The sequence below is a fragment of the Balaenoptera borealis genome, assembly GCF_965194805.1.
Source record: "Balaenoptera borealis genome assembly, contig: HAP1_SCAFFOLD_687, whole genome shotgun sequence".
Taxonomy (NCBI): Eukaryota; Metazoa; Chordata; class Mammalia; order Artiodactyla; family Balaenopteridae; genus Balaenoptera; species Balaenoptera borealis.
Genome location: NW_028123512.1, coordinates 1 through 26,782, shown reverse-complemented (window position 1 = coordinate 26,782; position 26,782 = coordinate 1).

Sequence of the window (26,782 nt, the reverse complement as noted above, 5' to 3'; positions counted from 1 at the left end):
AACCATAACAGCAACCATACACCATACACAGCCCCAACCCTCACACCAGCCCCAGCCCTAATGCTAACCCTCCAAAACCACTTACACCAAGCCAAGTCTAATCAGATTATACAAATACATCTTGAAAAAGAAAACTGGGGAATACTCTGGTGGCCCAGTGGTTAGGACTCTGTGCTTTCACTGCCAAGGGCTCGGGTTCGATCCCTGACTGGGGAACTAAGATCCCACAAGCCATGGGACGTGGCCAAAGTAAATAAATAATTAAAATGAAATAAAACCACTATTTTAAAAAAGATTTTAAAAATAAAGGAAAAAAACAAGAAAACTACCCCAGTACAACTTATAAATAGGAATGTAAAAATCTATCACACAATAATAGCAACATGAAACCAACAGAACTTTAAATGGATAATGCCATAAGCAAGTATCTCTACACCAGGAATTTCAGGTTGCTCCACATATGAAAAGTAAGCGATGTATTCAACCACAATAATGGTGTGAAGTAAAAACACATAATCATATCAATTAATGCAAAAAAATCTACAATGAAAATCCAGTGTTATTTCATGAAAAACACTCAAGAAAGCAGGAATAAAAGGAAATGTGTTCAATATGGAAAAGAGTAGTACAAAAAGCCACAGCAAACATCATGCTCAACGTTAAAGACTGAAAGATTTACTCCTGAAATCAGGAACAGGGCCAGGAAGCTGGCCTTCATCACCGTTACTCAATAGTGTACTGGAAGTTCTACCCAGAATCTTGAGGAAAGAAAGAAAAGGCATCCATGGGTGAATGGAAAAATTAAAACCGTGTCTCTTCACAGAACATAGGTCACATCATCTTATATATAAAACTACCTATAATCAGCAAAGAAATTATTTGAGCTAATCAACTAATTAATAAGCAAAGTTACAGAACAAAATATCAATTCATGAAAATCTATCTTATATGCATACGCTGGCAAAAAAATAATCTGAAAAAGAATTTATGAGAACAATTCCATTTTTAATAATGTCAACATCAATATTTAGGAGTATATTTAATCAAGGTACAAGACTTGTTTTTATGTATGTAAAGTTGTATGTTTGAAATTACTGGAAGGTCAATTACTTTTCAAAACATCATGTATGTCAACAGCATGCCAGAAAAGCAGAGAAAACATCAAACTTCCACATAGAAGCCAAGCCTTACCCAGATCCAGTTCACCCAAAGTCCACATGTCATTTAGAGGCACTGTGGGAAGGTTATATTAGGAGCCGCTGTCCTCCGTGTTGTGGACGACCTGGATATGGTAGAAACAGTGGGATTTTTGAATTCCAATTTTCCACTTCATTCCACAAAAACACTATTAGAACTAATAAATCAATTCAGTAAAGTTGCAAAATCAATACACAGAAATCAGTTGCCTTTCTAAACACTAATAATGAACCATCAGAAAGAGAAAGAAAGCAACCCTATTTACAACTGCATCAAAAAGAACAAAATACCTGGGAATAAAGTCAACCAAGGAGGTGAAAGACCTGCACACTGAAAACTTGAAGACATTGATGAAGACATTGCAAGACACACCAATAAATGGAAAGATATCCTGTTCTCATGGAATGGAACAATTAATATTGTTAAAATATCCATGCTACCCAAAGCAGTGGACACAGTGAATGCAATCCCTCCCAAAATTCCATGGTATTTTCCCCCAAAATAGAGCTAATCCTCCTAATATCTGTGGGGAACCGCAAAGGACCCCAAATAGCCAAAGAAACCCTGAAAAAAGAGAACGGGCTGGAGGCATCTCCCTCCCTGACGTCACACTCTGCTGAGAAGCTACAGTCACCAAAACAGTGTGGAACTGGCTCAAAACGGGCACAGGGACCAGAGGAACAGGACAGAGAGACCAGAATTCAACCCACACGGACGGGGTCGGTGAATTTATGACACAGGGACCAAGGACACACCAAGGAGCACGACACTCCCCACGATAAATGGTGCTGGGAAAACTGGACGCCCCATAACTCACGCTGGCTACCCTGCACACAAACCTGACCAAACACCCAGCTTTCCACGCCAAGCCCTCCCTCGCTCACACGAAGACGGACCCCCTCAACGGTCAGTCGCCCACAGGAAGCTTCTCCCCACTTTTCCTCACCGTCTCTTCACCTTTTCCTCAGGCATCACCTGGGTCCTCAGGAAACCTACTTCCCTAGTCAGCGTGGACGCAGCCCCACTTTGTCCTGAAGCCGAAACCCCAGCGAGTCCTAAGGAGACGGAGACCGAGCTCCTCTCAGCAGAGACGCTGAGCCGGGCGTCCTACCCGAAGGCCCCCGCCCCCGCCCCCGCGCCTGAGGCGGCTCAACTCCTCTCAGCTGCCCTCACAATCGAGTTCCATGGAACGAGCATGCGCTGTGGGTCAGAGAGGCGAACTCGGCGCCACCCTGTGGTCAGTGCAGGAAGTGCAGGCCGCGCCTCCCTCACAGGTCACTGGGGGCAGCGTGCCCTACTGACAGGACTGCTGAATCCATTCAACTGGAAATTCAAACGAAAATGGAGTCTCTATCCCAAAAGTGTTCTAAAAGTAGTTAAGGAACAATTAATTGGAAACCATTTGGAATGAAGTGAATGTAGATGCAAACTTTACAACTTATACCAAATTCACTCAAAGTTATTCAGAGGAAAATTTTATTTTAGTTTATAATTTATGTTTGGCTGCGTTGGGTCTTCGTTGCTGCATGTGGGCTTTCTCTAGTTGCGTCGAGCGGGGCTACTCTTCGTTGCGGTGCACGGGCTTCTCATTGCGGTGGCTTCTCTTGTGGGCGAGCACGGGCTCTAGGCGCGCAGGCTTCAGTAGTTGTGCCGTGCAGGCTTGGTTGCTCTGCGGCATGTGGGATCTTCCCGGACCAGGGCTCGAGCCCGTGGTCCCCTGCATTGGCAGGCGGACTCTTAACCACTGCGTCACCAGGGAAGTCCCCACAGACAAACTTTAAATACAAAACTATTCAAGGGGCTTCCCTGGTGGTGCAGTGGTTGAGAATCTGCCTGCTAATGCAGGGGACACGGGTTCGAGCCCTGGTCTGGGAAGACCCCACATGCCGTGGAGCAACTAGGCCCGTGAGCCACAACTACTGAGCCTGCGCGTCTGGAGCCTGTGCTCCGCAACAAGAGAGGCCGCGATAGTGAGAGGCCCGCGCACCGCGATGAAGAGCGGCCCCCGCTTGCCACAACTAGAGAAAGCCTTCGCACAGAAACGAAGACCCAACACAGCCAAAAATAAATAAATTAATTAATCAATTAAAGAGAAAAGCTGTCTCTCAAATTTAACTTCCAGAATATATTCAGGAAAAACGCATACGCCCTTTTTGGCCAACCAAAGAAGCGGGCAATGCAAATCAACACTACAAAGAGGTATCACTTCGAATCAGAAAAAAGGACCATCCTCACAAAGGGTAAAAACCAGATATGCAGGACAAGGAGAGGAGAAAAGGGAGCCTCGTTACGCTGAAGGGGGGAAGGTAAATTGCCAACGGCCACTCTGGAGAAGTGTGCTGCGTTTCCTAAAACATCTAAAAAACAGAGCTACAAAGCATAGGGCGCTTCCACTCATGGGCCTATATGTTGGAAAATCCAAAAATCCACAGGACGCAGGCACCCCGTTTACTGCTGCTATGTTTACAACAGCCTCGACTTGGGTACAACTTCATAGTCCTTGGAAGGAAAAAATGGTGAAAGAAAATTTGATACTTAAGCACAACGGAATATTACTCAGCCCTGAAATCAATGAAATGAGGCCAGTTGCAGCGACTCCGGGGGACTTATGTACGGTCATTGAGAGTGAAATAAGTTAGACAGCAAGAGAAACTTATCATAAGATATCACTTATAAAGGGAATCTAAAAATCGCCAACCGTGAACTGAATTACAAACAGAACACCATCACACATTTACAAAATACACTTATGGCTGCTTAAGGGGAGAAGTGTGGTGCGTTGATGCATAAACCAGGAGGTTGAAATTGGCACAGATACCGTTCCATACGCCAATAATGTAATCGCCAAGACATACTCATTGTTCAAGGAACTGGACTCAGCACACTCTATTCGCAGAAAAAACATATATCTGACTACTAGAAACTAGAAAAGAATTTATTGATGTCTCTCTGTAAGTGACTCAAGTGGATGTACAGCACCAAGAAACACAACATTGCAAATCAGCTACACCCCATTATAAAAATTAATTATAAAAAGAGAAAGACAGCGAGAGAGAGAGGAATTCTTACAAAATTCAAACAGGGGCAGTGAGGCAACTGGACTGACCACATCTACACTCACAGCTGAATGGGACGTAAGGCTGGACACCCTAACCCTAAACCCTAACCCTACCTTAACCCTAACCCTAACCCAACACTAACCCTAACCCTAAACCTAAACCCTAACCCTAACCCCTAACCCTAACCCAACCCTAAGCCTAACCCTAACCCCTAGCCCTAGCCCTAGCCCTAACCCTGACCCTAACCCCTAACCCTTAACCCCTAACCCCTAACCCCTAACCCTAACCAAGTTCACAAGTAAACTTCTCGCCCACCTGGAGAGAGCGATTTAATTTTAAAGAGTAAAGACACAATCAGCTCAGTAATTGGCCACGGGGGCTGGAGGGGCCAAGGCTAACCTGAGCTGGAGGAACGTGGGTGCCTGCCTGGATGCTCAGAGGCCAAGGGCTGTCCTGAGACCTGCTTGGACACCCGTGCAGATGGAACAAACGATCCGCCCAGTCCCAAGAGGGCCCCACCAGCCCTCACGAACGCAACACCAGACTTCCCTGGTGGCGCAGTGGTTAAGAATTCACCTGCCAATGCAGGGGACACGGGTTTGAGCCCTGGTCCGGGAAGATCCCACATGCTGTGGAGCAACTAAGCCCGTGCACCACAACTACTGAGCCTGCGCTCTAGAACCCCCGAGCCCCAACTGCTGAAGCCCACGCGCTTAGAGCCTGTGCTCTGCAACAAGAGAAGCCCCCACTCGCCGCAACTAGAGAAAGCCTCCGGGCAGCAATGCAGACCCAACACAGCCCAAAATTAATTAATTAATTAATTAAGAAAAAAAAAAAAGGCAGCACCGGGGGGCTGGCAGACTGATGCACCAAGTCTTACATCACGTCTAGTTAGTATCCTGCATGTCAGGGCCATGCTGGACCTGGGGCTGCCCAGACAGAGTGGGGCCTGCATCACCCTTCCCAGGAGGGAGGGTGGAGGGAAACCCTGCATGACCTCTGAGGCCCTAAGAACCCTTGACTAAGGCTGAGCTCAATTTGAAACAGTGGGTGAGCAGAGCAGACATTTCATTCATCTATCAATGAGAATCCAGCACTGGAGGAGCAGAAAACAATGGCCTCGCTCAACCTTGACGCTAATCCTGACATGGACCCTAACCCTAAACTCTGATCCTGACCCTAAGCCCTGACCTAACCTTAGCCTAACCCGTACCCTAAACCTGTACCTTACCCTAACCCATGCTCTACCCGTATCCTACCTGTACCCCAATTCTCACCCATACCCTAACACCCACTCTAACACAGAACCCTAACACCCTGAGACCAAAACCATAAACCTTAACCAATAAGCAAAACCATAACCATAACCAAGCCATAAAATATATTCATTAACCATACCCATAAATAACTCATTAACCATAAAACTTAAACCATAACAGCAACCATACACCATACACAGCCCCAACCCTCACACCAGCCCCAGCCCTAATGCTAACCCTCCAAAACCACTTACACCAAGCCAAGTCTAATCAGATTATACAAATACATCTTGAAAAAGAAAACTGGGGAATACTCTGGTGGCCCAGTGGTTAGGACTCTGTGCTTTCACTGCCAAGGGCTCGGGTTCGATCCCTGACTGGGGAACTAAGATCCCACAAGCCATGGGACGTGGCCAAAGTAAATAAATAATTAAAATGAAATAAAACCACTATTTTAAAAAAGATTTTAAAAATAAAGGAAAAAAACAAGAAAACTACCCCAGTACAACTTATAAATAGGAATGTAAAAATCTATCACACAATAATAGCAACATGAAACCAACAGAACTTTAAATGGATAATGCCATAAGCAAGTATCTCTACACCAGGAATTTCAGGTTGCTCCACATATGAAAAGTAAGCGATGTATTCAACCACAATAATGGTGTGAAGTAAAAACACATAATCATATCAATTAATGCAAAAAAATCTACAATGAAAATCCAGTGTTATTTCATGAAAAACACTCAAGAAAGCAGGAATAAAAGGAAATGTGTTCAATATGGAAAAGAGTAGTACAAAAAGCCACAGCAAACATCATGCTCAACGTTAAAGACTGAAAGATTTACTCCTGAAATCAGGAACAGGGCCAGGAAGCTGGCCTTCATCACCGTTACTCAATAGTGTACTGGAAGTTCTACCCAGAATCTTGAGGAAAGAAAGAAAAGGCATCCATGGGTGAATGGAAAAATTAAAACCGTGTCTCTTCACAGAACATAGGTCACATCATCTTATATATAAAACTACCTATAATCAGCAAAGAAATTATTTGAGCTAATCAACTAATTAATAAGCAAAGTTACAGAACAAAATATCAATTCATGAAAATCTATCTTATATGCATACGCTGGCAAAAAAATAATCTGAAAAAGAATTTATGAGAACAATTCCATTTTTAATAATGTCAACATCAATATTTAGGAGTATATTTAATCAAGGTACAAGACTTGTTTTTATGTATGTAAAGTTGTATGTTTGAAATTACTGGAAGGTCAATTACTTTTCAAAACATCATGTATGTCAACAGCATGCCAGAAAAGCAGAGAAAACATCAAACTTCCACATAGAAGCCAAGCCTTACCCAGATCCAGTTCACCCAAAGTCCACATGTCATTTAGAGGCACTGTGGGAAGGTTATATTAGGAGCCGCTGTCCTCCGTGTTGTGGACGACCTGGATATGGTAGAAACAGTGGGATTTTTGAATTCCAATTTTCCACTTCATTCCACAAAAACACTATTAGAACTAATAAATCAATTCAGTAAAGTTGCAAAATCAATACACAGAAATCAGTTGCCTTTCTAAACACTAATAATGAACCATCAGAAAGAGAAAGAAAGCAACCCTATTTACAACTGCATCAAAAAGAACAAAATACCTGGGAATAAAGTCAACCAAGGAGGTGAAAGACCTGCACACTGAAAACTTGAAGACATTGATGAAGACATTGCAAGACACACCAATAAATGGAAAGATATCCTGTTCTCATGGAATGGAACAATTAATATTGTTAAAATATCCATGCTACCCAAAGCAGTGGACACAGTGAATGCAATCCCTCCCAAAATTCCATGGTATTTTCCCCCAAAATAGAGCTAATCCTCCTAATATCTGTGGGGAACCGCAAAGGACCCCAAATAGCCAAAGAAACCCTGAAAAAAGAGAACGGGCTGGAGGCATCTCCCTCCCTGACGTCACACTCTGCTGAGAAGCTACAGTCACCAAAACAGTGTGGAACTGGCTCAAAACGGGCACAGGGACCAGAGGAACAGGACAGAGAGACCAGAATTCAACCCACACGGACGGGGTCGGTGAATTTATGACACAGGGACCAAGGACACACCAAGGAGCACGACACTCCCCACGATAAATGGTGCTGGGAAAACTGGACGCCCCATAACTCACGCTGGCTACCCTGCACACAAACCTGACCAAACACCCAGCTTTCCACGCCAAGCCCTCCCTCGCTCACACGAAGACGGACCCCCTCAACGGTCAGTCGCCCACAGGAAGCTTCTCCCCACTTTTCCTCACCGTCTCTTCACCTTTTCCTCAGGCATCACCTGGGTCCTCAGGAAACCTACTTCCCTAGTCAGCGTGGACGCAGCCCCACTTTGTCCTGAAGCCGAAACCCCAGCGAGTCCTAAGGAGACGGAGACCGAGCTCCTCTCAGCAGAGACGCTGAGCCGGGCGTCCTACCCGAAGGCCCCCGCCCCCGCCCCCGCGCCTGAGGCGGCTCAACTCCTCTCAGCTGCCCTCACAATCGAGTTCCATGGAACGAGCATGCGCTGTGGGTCAGAGAGGCGAACTCGGCGCCACCCTGTGGTCAGTGCAGGAAGTGCAGGCCGCGCCTCCCTCACAGGTCACTGGGGGCAGCGTGCCCTACTGACAGGACTGCTGAATCCATTCAACTGGAAATTCAAACGAAAATGGAGTCTCTATCCCAAAAGTGTTCTAAAAGTAGTTAAGGAACAATTAATTGGAAACCATTTGGAATGAAGTGAATGTAGATGCAAACTTTACAACTTATACCAAATTCACTCAAAGTTATTCAGAGGCAAATTTTATTTTAGTTTATAATTTATGTTTGGCTGCGTTGGGTCTTCGTTGCTGCATGTGGGCTTTCTCTAGTTGCGTCGAGCGGGGCTACTCTTCGTTGCGGTGCACGGGCTTCTCATTGCGGTGGCTTCTCTTGTGGGCGAGCACGGGCTCTAGGCGCGCAGGCTTCAGTAGTTGTGCCGTGCAGGCTTGGTTGCTCTGCGGCATGTGGGATCTTCCCGGACCAGGGCTCGAGCCCGTGGTCCCCTGCATTGGCAGGCGGACTCTTAACCACTGCGTCACCAGGGAAGTCCCCACAGACAAACTTTAAATACAAAACTATTCAAGGGGCTTCCCTGGTGGTGCAGTGGTTGAGAATCTGCCTGCTAATGCAGGGGACACGGGTTCGAGCCCTGGTCTGGGAAGACCCCACATGCCGTGGAGCAACTAGGCCCGTGAGCCACAACTACTGAGCCTGCGCGTCTGGAGCCTGTGCTCCGCAACAAGAGAGGCCGCGATAGTGAGAGGCCCGCGCACCGCGATGAAGAGCGGCCCCCGCTTGCCACAACTAGAGAAAGCCTTCGCACAGAAACGAAGACCCAACACAGCCAAAAATAAATAAATTAATTAATCAATTAAAGAGAAAAGCTGTCTCTCAAATTTAACTTCCAGAATATATTCAGGAAAAACGCATACGCCCTTTTTGGCCAACCAAAGAAGCGGGCAATGCAAATCAACACTACAAAGAGGTATCACTTCGAATCAGAAAAAAGGACCATCCTCACAAAGGGTAAAAACCAGATATGCAGGACAAGGAGAGGAGAAAAGGGAGCCTCGTTACGCTGAAGGGGGGAAGGTAAATTGCCAACGGCCACTCTGGAGAAGTGTGCTGCGTTTCCTAAAACATCTAAAAAACAGAGCTACAAAGCATAGGGCGCTTCCACTCATGGGCCTCTATGTTGGAAAATCCAAAAATCCACAGGACGCAGGCACCCCGTTTACTGCTGCTATGTTTACAACAGCCTCGACTTGGGTACAACTTCATAGTCCTTGGAAGGAAAAAATGGTGAAAGAAAATTTGATACTTAAGCACAACGGAATATTACTCAGCCCTGAAATCAACGAAATGAGGCCAGTTGCAGCGACTCCGGGGGACTTATGTACGGTCATTGAGAGTGAAATAAGTTAGACAGCAAGAGAAACTTATCATAAGATATCACTTATAAAGGGAATCTAAAAATCGCCAACCGTGAACTGAATTACAAACAGAACACCATCACACATTTACAAAATACACTTATGGCTGCTTAAGGGGAGAAGTGTGGTGCGTTGATGCATAAACCAGGAGGTTGAAATTGGCACAGATACCGTTCCATACGCCAATAATGTAATCGCCAAGACATACTCATTGTTCAAGGAACTGGACTCAGCACACTCTATTCGCAGAAAAAACATATATCTGACTACTAGAAACTAGAAAAGAATTTATTGATGTCTCTCTGTAAGTGACTCAAGTGGATGTACAGCACCAAGAAACACAACATTGCAAATCAGCTACACCCCATTATAAAAATTAATTATAAAAAGAGAAAGACAGCGAGAGAGAGAGGAATTCTTACAAAATTCAAACAGGGGCAGTGAGGCAACTGGACTGACCACATCTACACTCACAGCTGAATGGGACGTAAGGCTGGACACCCTAACCCTAAACCCTAACCCTACCTTAACCCTAACCCTAACCCAACACTAACCCTAACCCTAAACCTAAACCCTAACCCTAACCCCTAACCCTAACCCAACCCTAAGCCTAACCCTAACCCCTAGCCCTAGCCCTAGCCCTAACCCTGACCCTAACCCCTAACCCTTAACCCCTAACCCCTAACCCCTAACCCTAACCAAGTTCACAAGTAAACTTCTCGCCCACCTGGAGAGAGCGATTTAATTTTAAAGAGTAAAGACACAATCAGCTCAGTAATTGGCCACGGGGGCTGGAGGGGCCAAGGCTAACCTGAGCTGGAGGAACGTGGGTGCCTGCCTGGATGCTCAGAGGCCAAGGGCTGTCCTGAGACCTGCTTGGACACCCGTGCAGATGGAACAAACGATCCGCCCAGTCCCAAGAGGGCCCCACCAGCCCTCACGAACGCAACACCAGACTTCCCTGGTGGCGCAGTGGTTAAGAATTCACCTGCCAATGCAGGGGACACGGGTTTGAGCCCTGGTCCGGGAAGATCCCACATGCTGTGGAGCAACTAAGCCCGTGCACCACAACTACTGAGCCTGCGCTCTAGAACCCCCGAGCCCCAACTGCTGAAGCCCACGCGCTTAGAGCCTGTGCTCTGCAACAAGAGAAGCCCCCACTCGCCGCAACTAGAGAAAGCCTCCGGGCAGCAATGCAGACCCAACACAGCCCAAAATTAATTAATTAATTAATTAAGAAAAAAAAAAAAAGGCAGCACCGGGGGGCTGGCAGACTGATGCACCAAGTCTTACATCACGTCTAGTTAGTATCCTGCATGTCAGGGCCATGCTGGACCTGGGGCTGCCCAGACAGAGTGGGGCCTGCATCACCCTTCCCAGGAGGGAGGGTGGAGGGAAACCCTGCATGACCTCTGAGGCCCTAAGAACCCTTGACTAAGGCTGAGCTCAATTTGAAACAGTGGGTGAGCAGAGCAGACATTTCATTCATCTATCAATGAGAATCCAGCACTGGAGGAGCAGAAAACAATGGCCTCGCTCAACCTTGACGCTAATCCTGACATGGACCCTAACCCTAAACTCTGATCCTGACCCTAAGCCCTGACCTAACCTTAGCCTAACCCGTACCCTAAACCTGTACCTTACCCTAACCCATGCTCTACCCGTATCCTACCTGTACCCCAATTCTCACCCATACCCTAACACCCACTCTAACACAGAACCCTAACACCCTGAGACCAAAACCATAAACCTTAACCAATAAGCAAAACCATAACCATAACCAAGCCATAAAATATATTCATTAACCATACCCATAAATAACTCATTAACCATAAAACTTAAACCATAACAGCAACCATACACCATACACAGCCCCAACCCTCACACCAGCCCCAGCCCTAATGCTAACCCTCCAAAACCACTTACACCAAGCCAAGTCTAATCAGATTATACAAATACATCTTGAAAAAGAAAACTGGGGAATACTCTGGTGGCCCAGTGGTTAGGACTCTGTGCTTTCACTGCCAAGGGCTCGGGTTCGATCCCTGACTGGGGAACTAAGATCCCACAAGCCATGGGACGTGGCCAAAGTAAATAAATAATTAAAATGAAATAAAACCACTATTTTAAAAAAGATTTTAAAAATAAAGGAAAAAAACAAGAAAACTACCCCAGTACAACTTATAAATAGGAATGTAAAAATCTATCACACAATAATAGCAACATGAAACCAACAGAACTTTAAATGGATAATGCCATAAGCAAGTATCTCTACACCAGGAATTTCAGGTTGCTCCACATATGAAAAGTAAGCGATGTATTCAACCACAATAATGGTGTGAAGTAAAAACACATAATCATATCAATTAATGCAAAAAAATCTACAATGAAAATCCAGTGTTATTTCATGAAAAACACTCAAGAAAGCAGGAATAAAAGGAAATGTGTTCAATATGGAAAAGAGTAGTACAAAAAGCCACAGCAAACATCATGCTCAACGTTAAAGACTGAAAGATTTACTCCTGAAATCAGGAACAGGGCCAGGAAGCTGGCCTTCATCACCGTTACTCAATAGTGTACTGGAAGTTCTACCCAGAATCTTGAGGAAAGAAAGAAAAGGCATCCATGGGTGAATGGAAAAATTAAAACCGTGTCTCTTCACAGAACATAGGTCACATCATCTTATATATAAAACTACCTATAATCAGCAAAGAAATTATTTGAGCTAATCAACTAATTAATAAGCAAAGTTACAGAACAAAATATCAATTCATGAAAATCTATCTTATATGCATACGCTGGCAAAAAAATAATCTGAAAAAGAATTTATGAGAACAATTCCATTTTTAATAATGTCAACATCAATATTTAGGAGTATATTTAATCAAGGTACAAGACTTGTTTTTATGTATGCAAAGTTGTATGTTTGAAATTACTGGAAGGTCAATTACTTTTCAAAACATCATGTATGTCAACAGCATGCCAGAAAAGCAGAGAAAACATCAAACTTCCACATAGAAGCCAAGCCTTACCCAGATCCAGTTCACCCAAAGTCCACATGTCATTTAGAGGCACTGTGGGAAGGTTATATTAGGAGCCGCTGTCCTCCGTGTTGTGGACGACCTGGATATGGTAGAAACAGTGGGATTTTTGAATTCCAATTTTCCACTTCATTCCACAAAAACACTATTAGAACTAATAAATCAATTCAGTAAAGTTGCAAAATCAATACACAGAAATCAGTTGCCTTTCTAAACACTAATAATGAACCATCAGAAAGAGAAAGAAAGCAACCCTATTTACAACTGCATCAAAAAGAACAAAATACCTGGGAATAAAGTCAACCAAGGAGGTGAAAGACCTGCACACTGAAAACTTGAAGACATTGATGAAGACATTGCAAGACACACCAATAAATGGAAAGATATCCTGTTCTCATGGAATGGAACAATTAATATTGTTAAAATATCCATGCTACCCAAAGCAGTGGACACAGTGAATGCAATCCCTCCCAAAATTCCATGGTATTTTCCCCCAAAATAGAGCTAATCCTCCTAATATCTGTGGGGAACCGCAAAGGACCCCAAATAGCCAAAGAAACCCTGAAAAAAGAGAACGGGCTGGAGGCATCTCCCTCCCTGACGTCACACTCTGCTGAGAAGCTACAGTCACCAAAACAGTGTGGAACTGGCTCAAAACGGGCACAGGGACCAGAGGAACAGGACAGAGAGACCAGAATTCAACCCACACGGACGGGGTCGGTGAATTTATGACACAGGGACCAAGGACACACCAAGGAGCACGACACTCCCCACGATAAATGGTGCTGGGAAAACTGGACGCCCCATAACTCACGCTGGCTACCCTGCACACAAACCTGACCAAACACCCAGCTTTCCACGCCAAGCCCTCCCTCGCTCACACGAAGACGGACCCCCTCAACGGTCAGTCGCCCACAGGAAGCTTCTCCCCACTTTTCCTCACCGTCTCTTCACCTTTTCCTCAGGCATCACCTGGGTCCTCAGGAAACCTACTTCCCTAGTCAGCGTGGACGCAGCCCCACTTTGTCCTGAAGCCGAAACCCCAGCGAGTCCTAAGGAGACGGAGACCGAGCTCCTCTCAGCAGAGACGCTGAGCCGGGCGTCCTACCCGAAGGCCCCCGCCCCCGCCCCCGCGCCTGAGGCGGCTCAACTCCTCTCAGCTGCCCTCACAATCGAGTTCCATGGAACGAGCATGCGCTGTGGGTCAGAGAGGCGAACTCGGCGCCACCCTGTGGTCAGTGCAGGAAGTGCAGGCCGCGCCTCCCTCACAGGTCACTGGGGGCAGCGTGCCCTACTGACAGGACTGCTGAATCCATTCAACTGGAAATTCAAACGAAAATGGAGTCTCTATCCCAAAAGTGTTCTAAAAGTAGTTAAGGAACAATTAATTGGAAACCATTTGGAATGAAGTGAATGTAGATGCAAACTTTACAACTTATACCAAATTCACTCAAAGTTATTCAGAGGCAAATTTTATTTTAGTTTATAATTTATGTTTGGCTGCGTTGGGTCTTCGTTGCTGCATGTGGGCTTTCTCTAGTTGCGTCGAGCGGGGCTACTCTTCGTTGCGGTGCACGGGCTTCTCATTGCGGTGGCTTCTCTTGTGGGCGAGCACGGGCTCTAGGCGCGCAGGCTTCAGTAGTTGTGCCGTGCAGGCTTGGTTGCTCTGCGGCATGTGGGATCTTCCCGGACCAGGGCTCGAGCCCGTGGTCCCCTGCATTGGCAGGCGGACTCTTAACCACTGCGTCACCAGGGAAGTCCCCACAGACAAACTTTAAATACAAAACTATTCAAGGGGCTTCCCTGGTGGTGCAGTGGTTGAGAATCTGCCTGCTAATGCAGGGGACACGGGTTCGAGCCCTGGTCTGGGAAGACCCCACATGCCGTGGAGCAACTAGGCCCGTGAGCCACAACTACTGAGCCTGCGCGTCTGGAGCCTGTGCTCCGCAACAAGAGAGGCCGCGATAGTGAGAGGCCCGCGCACCGCGATGAAGAGCGGCCCCCGCTTGCCACAACTAGAGAAAGCCTTCGCACAGAAACGAAGACCCAACACAGCCAAAAATAAATAAATTAATTAATCAATTAAAGAGAAAAGCTGTCTCTCAAATTTAACTTCCAGAATATATTCAGGAAAAACGCATACGCCCTTTTTGGCCAACCAAAGAAGCGGGCAATGCAAATCAACACTACAAAGAGGTATCACTTCGAATCAGAAAAAAGGACCATCCTCACAAAGGGTAAAAACCAGATATGCAGGACAAGGAGAGGAGAAAAGGGAGCCTCGTTACGCTGAAGGGGGGAAGGTAAATTGCCAACGGCCACTCTGGAGAAGTGTGCTGCGTTTCCTAAAACATCTAAAAAACAGAGCTACAAAGCATAGGGCGCTTCCACTCATGGGCCTATATGTTGGAAAATCCAAAAATCCACAGGACGCAGGCACCCCGTTTACTGCTGCTATGTTTACAACAGCCTCGACTTGGGTACAACTTCATAGTCCTTGGAAGGAAAAAATGGTGAAAGAAAATTTGATACTTAAGCACAACGGAATATTACTCAGCCCTGAAATCAACGAAATGAGGCCAGTTGCAGCGACTCCGGGGGACTTATGTACGGTCATTGAGAGTGAAATAAGTTAGACAGCAAGAGAAACTTATCATAAGATATCACTTATAAAGGGAATCTAAAAATCGCCAACCGTGAACTGAATTACAAACAGAACACCATCACACATTTACAAAACACACTTATGGCTGCTTAAGGGGAGAAGTGTGGTGCGTTGATGCATAAACCAGGAGGTTGAAATTGGCACAGATACCGTTCCATACGCCAATAATGTAATCGCCAAGACATACTCATTGTTCAAGGAACTGGACTCAGCACACTCTATTCGCAGAAAAAACATATATCTGACTACTAGAAACTAGAAAAGAATTTATTGATGTCTCTCTGTAAGTGACTCAAGTGGATGTACAGCACCAAGAAACACAACATTGCAAATCAGCTACACCCCATTATAAAAATTAATTATAAAAAGAGAAAGACAGCGAGAGAGAGAGGAATTCTTACAAAATTCAAACAGGGGCAGTGAGGCAACTGGACTGACCACATCTACACTCACAGCTGAATGGGACGTAAGGCTGGACACCCTAACCCTAAACCCTAACCCTACCTTAACCCTAACCCTAACCCAACACTAACCCTAACCCTAAACCTAAACCCTAACCCTAACCCCTAACCCTAACCCAACCCTAAGCCTAACCCTAACCCCTAGCCCTAGCCCTAGCCCTAACCCTGACCCTAACCCCTAACCCTTAACCCCTAACCCCTAACCCCTAACCCTAACCAAGTTCACAAGTAAACTTCTCGCCCACCTGGAGAGAGCGATTTAATTTTAAAGAGTAAAGACACAATCAGCTCAGTAATTGGCCACGGGGGCTGGAGGGGCCAAGGCTAACCTGAGCTGGAGGAACGTGGGTGCCTGCCTGGATGCTCAGAGGCCAAGGGCTGTCCTGAGACCTGCTTGGACACCCGTGCAGATGGAACAAACGATCCGCCCAGTCCCAAGAGGGCCCCACCAGCCCTCACGAACGCAACACCAGACTTCCCTGGTGGCGCAGTGGTTAAGAATTCACCTGCCAATGCAGGGGACACGGGTTTGAGCCCTGGTCCGGGAAGATCCCACATGCTGTGGAGCAACTAAGCCCGTGCACCACAACTACTGAGCCTGCGCTCTAGAACCCCCGAGCCCCAACTGCTGAAGCCCACGCGCTTAGAGCCTGTGCTCTGCAACAAGAGAAGCCCCCACTCGCCGCAACTAGAGAAAGCCTCCGGGCAGCAATGCAGACCCAACACAGCCCAAAATTAATTAATTAATTAATTAAGAAAAAAAAAAAAAGGCAGCACCGGGGGGCTGGCAGACTGATGCACCAAGTCTTACATCACGTCTAGTTAGTATCCTGCATGTCAGGGCCATGCTGGACCTGGGGCTGCCCAGACAGAGTGGGGCCTGCATCACCCTTCCCAGGAGGGAGGGTGGAGGGAAACCCTGCATGACCTCTGAGGCCCTAAGAACCCTTGACTAAGGCTGAGCTCAATTTGAAACAGTGGGTGAGCAGAGCAGACATTTCATTCATCTATCAATGAGAATCCAGCACTGGAGGAGCAGAAAACAATGGCCTCGCTCAACCTTGACGCTAATCCTGACATGGACCCTAACCCTAAACTCTGATCCTGACCCTAAGCCCTGACCTAACCTTAGCCTAACCCGTACCCTAAACCTGTACCTTACCCTAACCCATGCTCTACCCGTATCCTACCTGTACCCCAATTCTCACCCATACCCTAACACCCACTCTAACACAGAACCCTAACACCCTGAGACCAAAACCATAAACCTTAACCAATAAGCAAAACCATAACCATAACCAAGCCATAAAATATATTCATTAACCATACCCATAAATAACTCATTAACCATAAAACTTAAACCATAACAGCAACCATACACCATACACAGCCCCAACCCTCACACCAGCCCCAGCCCTAATGCTAACCCTCCAAAACCACTTACACCAAGCCAAGTCTAATCAGATTATACAAATACATCTTGAAAAAGAAAACTGGGGAATACTCTGGTGGCCCAGTGGTTAGGACTCTGTGCTTTCACTGCCAAGGGCTCGGGTTCGATCCCTGACTGGGGAACTAAGATCCCACAAGCCATGGGACGTGGCCAAAGTAAATAAATAATTAAAATGAAATAAAACCACTATTTTAAAAAAGATTTTAAAAATAAAGGAAAAAAACAAGAAAACTACCCCAGTACAACTTATAAATAGGAATGTAAAAATCTATCACACAATAATAGCAACATGAAACCAACAGAACTTTAAATGGATAATGCCATAAGCAAGTATCTCTACACCAGGAATTTCAGGTTGCTCCACATATGAAAAGTAAGCGATGTATTCAACCACAATAATGGTGTGAAGTAAAAACACATAATCATATCAATTAATGCAAAAAAATCTACAATGAAAATCCAGTGTTATTTCATGAAAAACACTCAAGAAAGCAGGAATAAAAGGAAATGTGTTCAATATGGAAAAGAGTAGTACAAAAAGCCACAGCAAACATCATGCTCAACGTTAAAGACTGAAAGATTTACTCCTGAAATCAGGAACAGGGCCAGGAAGCTGGCCTTCATCACCGTTACTCAATAGTGTACTGGAAGTTCTACCCAGAATCTTGAGGAAAGAAAGAAAAGGCATCCATGGGTGAATGGAAAAATTAAAACCGTGTCTCTTCACAGAACATAGGTCACATCATCTTATATATAAAACTACCTATAATCAGCAAAGAAATTATTTGAGCTAATCAACTAATTAATAAGCAAAGTTACAGAACAAAATATCAATTCATGAAAATCTATCTTATATGCATACGCTGGCAAAAAAATAATCTGAAAAAGAATTTATGAGAACAATTCCATTTTTAATAATGTCAACATCAATATTTAGGAGTATATTTAATCAAGGTACAAGACTTGTTTTTATGTATGTAAAGTTGTATGTTTGAAATTACTGGAAGGTCAATTACTTTTCAAAACATCATGTATGTCAACAGCATGCCAGAAAAGCAGAGAAAACATCAAACTTCCACATAGAAGCCAAGCCTTACCCAGATCCAGTTCACCCAAAGTCCACATGTCATTTAGAGGCACTGTGGGAAGGTTATATTAGGAGCCGCTGTCCTCCGTGTTGTGGACGACCTGGATATGGTAGAAACAGTGGGATTTTTGAATTCCAATTTTCCACTTCATTCCACAAAAACACTATTAGAACTAATAAATCAATTCAGTAAAGTTGCAAAATCAATACACAGAAATCAGTTGCCTTTCTAAACACTAATAATGAACCATCAGAAAGAGAAAGAAAGCAACCCTATTTACAACTGCATCAAAAAGAACAAAATACCTGGGAATAAAGTCAACCAAGGAGGTGAAAGACCTGCACACTGAAAACTTGAAGACATTGATGAAGACATTGCAAGACACACCAATAAATGGAAAGATATCCTGTTCTCATGGAATGGAACAATTAATATTGTTAAAATATCCATGCTACCCAAAGCAGTGGACACAGTGAATGCAATCCCTCCCAAAATTCCATGGTATTTTCCCCCAAAATAGAGCTAATCCTCCTAATATCTGTGGGGAACCGCAAAGGACCCCAAATAGCCAAAGAAACCCTGAAAAAAGAGAACGGGCTGGAGGCATCTCCCTCCCTGACGTCACACTCTGCTGAGAAGCTACAGTCACCAAAACAGTGTGGAACTGGCTCAAAACGGGCACAGGGACCAGAGGAACAGGACAGAGAGACCAGAATTCAACCCACACGGACGGGGTCGGTGAATTTATGACACAGGGACCAAGGACACACCAAGGAGCACGACACTCCCCACGATAAATGGTGCTGGGAAAACTGGACGCCCCATAACTCACGCTGGCTACCCTGCACACAAACCTGACCAAACACCCAGCTTTCCACGCCAAGCCCTCCCTCGCTCACACGAAGACGGACCCCCTCAACGGTCAGTCGCCCACAGGAAGCTTCTCCCCACTTTTCCTCACCGTCTCTTCACCTTTTCCTCAGGCATCACCTGGGTCCTCAGGAAACCTACTTCCCTAGTCAGCGTGGACGCAGCCCCACTTTGTCCTGAAGCCGAAACCCCAGCGAGTCCTAAGGAGACGGAGACCGAGCTCCTCTCAGCAGAGACGCTGAGCCGGGCGTCCTACCCGAAGGCCCCCGCCCCCGCCCCCGCGCCTGAGGCGGCTCAACTCCTCTCAGCTGCCCTCACAATCGAGTTCCATGGAACGAGCATGCGCTGTGGGTCAGAGAGGCGAACTCGGCGCCACCCTGTGGTCAGTGCAGGAAGTGCAGGCCGCGCCTCCCTCACAGGTCACTGGGGGCAGCGTGCCCTACTGACAGGACTGCTGAATCCATTCAACTGGAAATTCAAACGAAAATGGAGTCTCTATCCCAAAAGTGTTCTAAAAGTAGTTAAGGAACAATTAATTGGAAACCATTTGGAATGAAGTGAATGTAGATGCAAACTTTACAACTTATACCAAATTCACTCAAAGTTATTCAGAGGCAAATTTTATTTTAGTTTATAATTTATGTTTGGCTGCGTTGGGTCTTCGTTGCTGCATGTGGGCTTTCTCTAGTTGCGTCGAGCGGGGCTACTCTTCGTTGCGGTGCACGGGCTTCTCATTGCGGTGGCTTCTCTTGTGGGCGAGCACGGGCTCTAGGCGCGCAGGCTTCAGTAGTTGTGCCGTGCAGGCTTGGTTGCTCTGCGGCATGTGGGATCTTCCCGGACCAGGGCTCGAGCCCGTGGTCCCCTGCATTGGCAGGCGGACTCTTAACCACTGCGTCACCAGGGAAGTCCCCACAGACAAACTTTAAATACAAAACTATTCAAGGGGCTTCCCTGGTGGTGCAGTGGTTGAGAATCTGCCTGCTAATGCAGGGGACACGGGTTCGAGCCCTGGTCTGGGAAGACCCCACATGCCGTGGAGCAACTAGGCCCGTGAGCCACAACTACTGAGCCTGCGCGTCTGGAGCCTGTGCTCCGCAACAAGAGAGGCCGCGATAGTGAGAGGCCCGCGCACCGCGATGAAGAGCGGCCCCCGCTTGCCACAACTAGAGAAAGCCTTCGCACAGAAACGAAGACCCAACACAGCCAAAAATAAATAAATTAATTAATCAATTAAAGAGAAAAGCTGTCTCTCAAATTTAACTTCCAGAATATATTCAGGAAAAACGCATACGCCCTTTTTGGCCAACCAAAGAAGCGGGCAATGCAAATCAACACTACAAAGAGGTATCACTTCGAATCAGAAAAAAGGACCATCCTCACAAAGGGTAAAAACCAGATATGCAGGACAAGGAGAGGAGAAAAGGGAGCCTCGTTACGCTGAAGGGGGGAAGGTAAATTGCCAACGGCCACTCTGGAGAAGTGTGCTGCGTTTCCTAAAACATCTAAAAAACAGAGCTACAAAGCATAGGGCGCTTCCACTCATGGGCCTATATGTTGGAAAATCCAAAAATCCACAGGACGCAGGCACCCCGTTTACTGCTGCTATGTTTACAACAGCCTCGACTTGGGTACAACTTCATAGTCCTTGGAAGGAAAAAATGGTGAAAGAAAATTTGATACTTAAGCACAACGGAATATTACTCAGCCCTGAAATCAACGAAATGAGGCCAGTTGCAGCGACTCCGGGGGACTTATGTACGGTCATTGAGAGTGAAATAAGTTAGACAGCAAGAGAAACTTATCATAAGATATCACTTATAAAGGGAATCTAAAAATCGCCAACCGTGAACTGAATTACAAACAGAACACCATCACACATTTACAAAACACACTTATGGCTGCTTAAGGGGAGAAGTGTGGTGCGTTGATGCATAAACCAGGAGGTTGAAATTGGCACAGATACCGTTCCATACGCCAATAATGTAATCGCCAAGACATACTCATTGTTCAAGGAACTGGACTCAGCACACTCTATTCGCAGAAAAAACATATATCTGACTACTAGAAACTAGAAAAGAATTTATTGATGTCTCTCTGTAAGTGACTCAAGTGGATGTACAGCACCAAGAAACACAACATTGCAAATCAGCTACACCCCATTATAAAAATTAATTATAAAAAGAGAAAGACAGCGAGAGAGAGAGGAATTCTTACAAAATTCAAACAGGGGCAGTGAGGCAACTGGACTGACCACATCTACACTCACAGCTGAATGGGACGTAAGGCTGGACACCCTAACCCTAAACCCTAACCCTACCTTAACCCTAACCCTAACCCAACACTAACCCTAACCCTAACCCTAAACCCTAACCCTAACCCCTAACCCTAACCCAACCCTAAGCCTAACCCTAACCCCTAGCCCTAGCCCTAGCCCTAACCCTGACCCTAACCCCTAACCCTTAACCCCTAACCCCTAACCCCTAACCCTAACCAAGTTCACAAGTAAACTTCTCGCCCACCTGGAGAGAGCGATTTAATTTTAAAGAGTAAAGACACAATCAGCTCAGTAATTGGCCACGGGGGCTGGAGGGGCCAAGGCTAACCTGAGCTGGAGGAACGTGGGTGCCTGCCTGGATGCTCAGAGGCCAAGGGCTGTCCTGAGACCTGCTTGGACACCCGTGCAGATGGAACAAACGATCCGCCCAGTCCCAAGAGGGCCCCACCAGCCCTCACGAACGCAACACCAGACTTCCCTGGTGGCGCAGTGGTTAAGAATTCACCTGCCAATGCAGGGGACACGGGTTTGAGCCCTGGTCCGGGAAGATCCCACATGCTGTGGAGCAACTAAGCCCGTGCACCACAACTACTGAGCCTGCGCTCTAGAACCCCCGAGCCCCAACTGCTGAAGCCCACGCGCTTAGAGCCTGTGCTCTGCAACAAGAGAAGCCCCCACTCGCCGCAACTAGAGAAAGCCTCCGGGCAGCAATGCAGACCCAACACAGCCCAAAATTAATTAATTAATTAATTAAGAAAAAAAAAAAAAGGCAGCACCGGGGGGCTGGCAGACTGATGCACCAAGTCTTACATCACGTCTAGTTAGTATCCTGCATGTCAGGGCCATGCTGGACCTGGGGCTGCCCAGACAGAGTGGGGCCTGCATCACCCTTCCCAGGAGGGAGGGTGGAGGGAAACCCTGCATGACCTCTGAGGCCCTAAGAACCCTTGACTAAGGCTGAGCTCAATTTGAAACAGTGGGTGAGCAGAGCAGACATTTCATTCATCTATCAATGAGAATCCAGCACTGGAGGAGCAGAAAACAATGGCCTCGCTCAACCTTGACGCTAATCCTGACATGGACCCTAACCCTAAACTCTGATCCTGACCCTAAGCCCTGACCTAACCTTAGCCTAACCCGTACCCTAAACCTGTACCTTACCCTAACCCATGCTCTACCCGTATCCTACCTGTACCCCAATTCTCACCCATACCCTAACACCCACTCTAACACAGAACCCTAACACCCTGAGACCAAAACCATAAACCTTAACCAATAAGCAAAACCATAACCATAACCAAGCCATAAAATATATTCATTAACCATACCCATAAATAACTCATTAACCATAAAACTTAAACCATAACAGCAACCATACACCATACACAGCCCCAACCCTCACACCAGCCCCAGCCCTAATGCTAACCCTCCAAAACCACTTACACCAAGCCAAGTCTAATCAGATTATACAAATACATCTTGAAAAAGAAAACTGGGGAATACTCTGGTGGCCCAGTGGTTAGGACTCTGTGCTTTCACTGCCAAGGGCTCGGGTTCGATCCCTGACTGGGGAACTAAGATCCCACAAGCCATGGGACGTGGCCAAAGTAAATAAATAATTAAAATGAAATAAAACCACTATTTTAAAAAAGATTTTAAAAATAAAGGAAAAAAACAAGAAAACTACCCCAGTACAACTTATAAATAGGAATGTAAAAATCTATCACACAATAATAGCAACATGAAACCAACAGAACTTTAAATGGATAATGCCATAAGCAAGTATCTCTACACCAGGAATTTCAGGTTGCTCCACATATGAAAAGTAAGCGATGTATTCAACCACAATAATGGTGTGAAGTAAAAACACATAATCATATCAATTAATGCAAAAAAATCTACAATGAAAATCCAGTGTTATTTCATGAAAAACACTCAAGAAAGCAGGAATAAAAGGAAATGTGTTCAATATGGAAAAGAGTAGTACAAAAAGCCACAGCAAACATCATGCTCAACGTTAAAGACTGAAAGATTTACTCCTGAAATCAGGAACAGGGCCAGGAAGCTGGCCTTCATCACCGTTACTCAATAGTGTACTGGAAGTTCTACCCAGAATCTTGAGGAAAGAAAGAAAAGGCATCCATGGGTGAATGGAAAAATTAAAACCGTGTCTCTTCACAGAACATAGGTCACATCATCTTATATATAAAACTACCTATAATCAGCAAAGAAATTATTTGAGCTAATCAACTAATTAATAAGCAAAGTTACAGAACAAAATATCAATTCATGAAAATCTATCTTATATGCATACGCTGGCAAAAAAATAATCTGAAAAAGAATTTATGAGAACAATTCCATTTTTAATAATGTCAACATCAATATTTAGGAGTATATTTAATCAAGGTACAAGACTTGTTTTTATGTATGTAAAGTTGTATGTTTGAAATTACTGGAAGGTCAATTACTTTTCAAAACATCATGTATGTCAACAGCATGCCAGAAAAGCAGAGAAAACATCAAACTTCCACATAGAAGCCAAGCCTTACCCAGATCCAGTTCACCCAAAGTCCACATGTCATTTAGAGGCACTGTGGGAAGGTTATATTAGGAGCCGCTGTCCTCCGTGTTGTGGACGACCTGGATATGGTAGAAACAGTGGGATTTTTGAATTCCAATTTTCCACTTCATTCCACAAAAACACTATTAGAACTAATAAATCAATTCAGTAAAGTTGCAAAATCAATACACAGAAATCAGTTGCCTTTCTAAACACTAATAATGAACCATCAGAAAGAGAAAGAAAGCAACCCTATTTACAACTGCATCAAAAAGAACAAAATACCTGGGAATAAAGTCAACCAAGGAGGTGAAAGACCTGCACACTGAAAACTTGAAGACATTGATGAAGACATTGCAAGACACACCAATAAATGGAAAGATATCCTGTTCTCATGGAATGGAACAATTAATATTGTTAAAATATCCATGCTACCCAAAGCAGTGGACACAGTGAATGCAATCCCTCCCAAAATTCCATGGTATTTTCCCCCAAAATAGAGCTAATCCTCCTAATATCTGTGGGGAACCGCAAAGGACCCCAAATAGCCAAAGAAACCCTGAAAAAAGAGAACGGGCTGGAGGCATCTCCCTCCCTGACGTCACACTCTGCTGAGAAGCTACAGTCACCAAAACAGTGTGGAACTGGCTCAAAACGGGCACAGGGACCAGAGGAACAGGACAGAGAGACCAGAATTCAACCCACACGGACGGGGTCGGTGAATTTATGACACAGGGACCAAGGACACACCAAGGAGCACGACACTCCCCACGATAAATGGTGCTGGGAAAACTGGACGCCCCATAACTCACGCTGGCTACCCTGCACACAAACCTGACCAAACACCCAGCTTTCCACGCCAAGCCCTCCCTCGCTCACACGAAGACGGACCCCCTCAACGGTCAGTCGCCCACAGGAAGCTTCTCCCCACTTTTCCTCACCGTCTCTTCACCTTTTCCTCAGGCATCACCTGGGTCCTCAGGAAACCTACTTCCCTAGTCAGCGTGGACGCAGCCCCACTTTGTCCTGAAGCCGAAACCCCAGCGAGTCCTAAGGAGACGGAGACCGAGCTCCTCTCAGCAGAGACGCTGAGCCGGGCGTCCTACCCGAAGGCCCCCGCCCCCGCCCCCGCGCCTGAGGCGGCTCAACTCCTCTCAGCTGCCCTCACAATCGAGTTCCATGGAACGAGCATGCGCTGTGGGTCAGAGAGGCGAACTCGGCGCCACCCTGTGGTCAGTGCAGGAAGTGCAGGCCGCGCCTCCCTCACAGGTCACTGGGGGCAGCGTGCCCTACTGACAGGACTGCTGAATCCATTCAACTGGAAATTCAAACGAAAATGGAGTCTCTATCCCAAAAGTGTTCTAAAAGTAGTTAAGGAACAATTAATTGGAAACCATTTGGAATGAAGTGAATGTAGATGCAAACTTTACAACTTATACCAAATTCACTCAAAGTTATTCAGAGGCAAATTTTATTTTAGTTTATAATTTATGTTTGGCTGCGTTGGGTCTTCGTTGCTGCATGTGGGCTTTCTCTAGTTGCGTCGAGCGGGGCTACTCTTCGTTGCGGTGCACGGGCTTCTCATTGCGGTGGCTTCTCTTGTGGGCGAGCACGGGCTCTAGGCGCGCAGGCTTCAGTAGTTGTGCCGTGCAGGCTTGGTTGCTCTGCGGCATGTGGGATCTTCCCGGACCAGGGCTCGAGCCCGTGGTCCCCTGCATTGGCAGGCGGACTCTTAACCACTGCGTCACCAGGGAAGTCCCCACAGACAAACTTTAAATACAAAACTATTCAAGGGGCTTCCCTGGTGGTGCAGTGGTTGAGAATCTGCCTGCTAATGCAGGGGACACGGGTTCGAGCCCTGGTCTGGGAAGACCCCACATGCCGTGGAGCAACTAGGCCCGTGAGCCACAACTACTGAGCCTGCGCGTCTGGAGCCTGTGCTCCGCAACAAGAGAGGCCGCGATAGTGAGAGGCCCGCGCACCGCGATGAAGAGCGGCCCCCGCTTGCCACAACTAGAGAAAGCCTTCGCACAGAAACGAAGACCCAACACAGCCAAAAATAAATAAATTAATTAATCAATTAAAGAGAAAAGCTGTCTCTCAAATTTAACTTCCAGAATATATTCAGGAAAAACGCATACGCCCTTTTTGGCCAACCAAAGAAGCGGGCAATGCAAATCAACACTACAAAGAGGTATCACTTCGAATCAGAAAAAAGGACCATCCTCACAAAGGGTAAAAACCAGATATGCAGGACAAGGAGAGGAGAAAAGGGAGCCTCGTTACGCTGAAGGGGGGAAGGTAAATTGCCAACGGCCACTCTGGAGAAGTGTGCTGCGTTTCCTAAAACATCTAAAAAACAGAGCTACAAAGCATAGGGCGCTTCCACTCATGGGCCTATATGTTGGAAAATCCAAAAATCCACAGGACGCAGGCACCCCGTTTACTGCTGCTATGTTTACAACAGCCTCGACTTGGGTACAACTTCATAGTCCTTGGAAGGAAAAAATGGTGAAAGAAAATTTGATACTTAAGCACAACGGAATATTACTCAGCCCTGAAATCAATGAAATGAGGCCAGTTGCAGCGACTCCGGGGGACTTATGTACGGTCATTGAGAGTGAAATAAGTTAGACAGCAAGAGAAACTTATCATAAGATATCACTTATAAAGGGAATCTAAAAATCGCCAACCGTGAACTGAATTACAAACAGAACACCATCACACATTTACAAAACACACTTATGGCTGCTTAAGGGGAGAAGTGTGGTGCGTTGATGCATAAACCAGGAGGTTGAAATTGGCACAGATACCGTTCCATACGCCAATAATGTAATCGCC